Genomic DNA, 2420 nt, shown 5'->3' on the forward strand with positions numbered 1-2420 from the left:
GAAAAACTCGAGATGATTTCGGACAAACTAGGAAAGTGCACAGCATTGCGGTCACTGATTTGTCTCTCAAAAAGTCTTAGCTTCACAGCAAAGGATTTCAAGTGCACATACATTTCCGATATCAGCTGGTCCTTGCCTTGCAGGCTTTTATTCAGTGCGTTCAGGTGACTGGTCAAATCAACTAAAAAAGCAAGGTCTGCCAGCCAGTCAGGGTCATTGAGTTGATCAAGTGTCAGATTTTTTTCTTTCAAAAACTGGTCAATTTCGAATAGAACCGCTGTAGAGCAGAGCCGCGACTCAGCCACCGCACGTTAGAGTGATATATTACGTCACCATATTCTGCGATCAGTATCAGACAGAAATGCCCTGAATTCTCTGTGGTTGAGCGCTCTTGAACGAATCAAGTTTATAGTTGTCACCACAGTGGTCATCACATTATCCATCTGGATGGCTTTGGCACAGAGCGCTTCCTGGTGTATGATACAGTGCATTTTCACAGCCTCACTTCCACTTTCGCAAACTTTGTTGCATACCATGGAAGCCATTCCATTCTGCTCGCCGATCATGGCTGACGCTCCATCGGTTGTAATGCCACAGAGCTTGGCCCAAGGGAGATTCATGTTTTCAATCGCACATGATACGGCATCAAAAAGATATTTTCCCGTTGTTGTACTCTTAAGGCTCTTCATATCAAGGAGCTCTTCTGAAATGCAAAAATCACTGTCCACACCTCGCTAAAAAATTAACAGCTGTGCAGTATCTGTGGAATCAGTGCTGTCATCACACGCAATTGAGTAAAAATCAAACGTGGGAACTTTGTCTGTCACTTGTTCTTTTAGATTTGCCGACAAGTCCTCAATTCTCCGTCCGACTGTGTTTCTTGAAAGACTGATATTTGTAAAATCTTGCATCTTTTCTGGCCAAATTATAGTGGCAACTTTCATCAGACACTCCTTTATAAGTTCGCCTTCAGTGAAGGGTTTTCCGTGCCGCGCTATTAGGTGAGCTACCTCATAACTAGCTAATGTAGAATTTTCCTGTGCTTTATTAGCACGAAAAAATTGTTGTTGTTGAGCTAACAAGGCAGCTGCCAATTGTTTCACCTTTTGATCGCGCTCAGCACCAATGTAAGATTTGAAAGACTGATGTTTTGTTTCATAATGTATTTTAACATTATATTCCTTCATCACCGCAACAGACTCCTGGCAAATTAAACGCACATTTCCCGCTCACCTCCGTGAAAAAATATTAATTTCCCCAACGTGTCTGAAATCTCCTGCATTCACTTTCGATTTTCCTTTTTCTTTGTTGCGCCATGACTTAGCAAAATGTGATGAACAATTTGTTGTAATAATATTTTGTAACTGATACGGAACTTAATAGGTAGCCAGTGCAGAGACTGTAAAATTGGGGTAATGTGATCATATTTTCTTGACCTGGTAAGGACTCTAGCCGCTGCATTTTGGACTACCTGTAGCTTGTTTATTGAAGATGCAGGACAACCACCTAGCAGTGCATTACAATACTCCAGTCTAGAGGTCATGAATGCATAAACTAGCTTTTCTGCATCAGAAACAAGTAACATATTTTGTAACTTGGCAATGTTTCTAAGATGGAACAATGCTGTTTTTGTAACATGGGAAATATAATTTTCAAAAGACAAGTTGCTATCTAACATAACACCCAGATTTTTGACTGTAGAGGAAGTAACCGCACATCCGTCTAGTTGCAAATTGTAATCCACGAGATTCTGTATACTGTCTTTTGGTCCAAAAAGTAATATCTCTGTCTTATCCGAGTTTAATAGGAGAAAATTATTGGTCATCCAATCTTTTAAATTTTTAACACATTCTGTTAGCTTAGATAATTTAGAAGTTTCATCTGGTCTTGTTGAGATATATAGTTGAGTATCATCGGCATAACAGTGGAAACTAATCCCGTATTTTCTAATAATATTACCAAGGGGCAACATGTATATCGAAAATAGCAGAGGACCTAGGACAGATCCTTGTGGCACTCCATATTTTACTGGTGATAGTAATGACGTCATAGATATCTTCAATAGATGCATCACATATACGCAAAGGTAATTAGAGATATCTCTAATTCAGTTTCGACTAGTCACAATTATATTTTAAGATATCTGAATCGTACCTGCTCCTAGTGGTATGTGCTGTTGTGTGATGTGAGACTAGATTTACTCAGCTCCTCCCAGAGCCCCTCCCTATGGAGATAGAATTGTTGCTTAATTCCAAATAAATAGATTACGATCCATAAATAAATGTAAAGAGATTAACAAACATTAAACATATTGACAAATAAATAGAATGAGATCCACAAATAAATCTTAAAGTTTCACACATTTGTAGATAGTAGCAATCATTTGTGAATCGCGTCCTGTGCATTTGCGAATTGTGAAA

This window comes from Sinocyclocheilus rhinocerous, unplaced genomic scaffold, assembly GCF_001515625.1.
Source record: "Sinocyclocheilus rhinocerous isolate Xijiao unplaced genomic scaffold, SAMN03320098_v1.1 scaffold8947, whole genome shotgun sequence".
NCBI classification, from domain to species: domain Eukaryota; kingdom Metazoa; phylum Chordata; class Actinopteri; order Cypriniformes; family Cyprinidae; genus Sinocyclocheilus; species Sinocyclocheilus rhinocerous.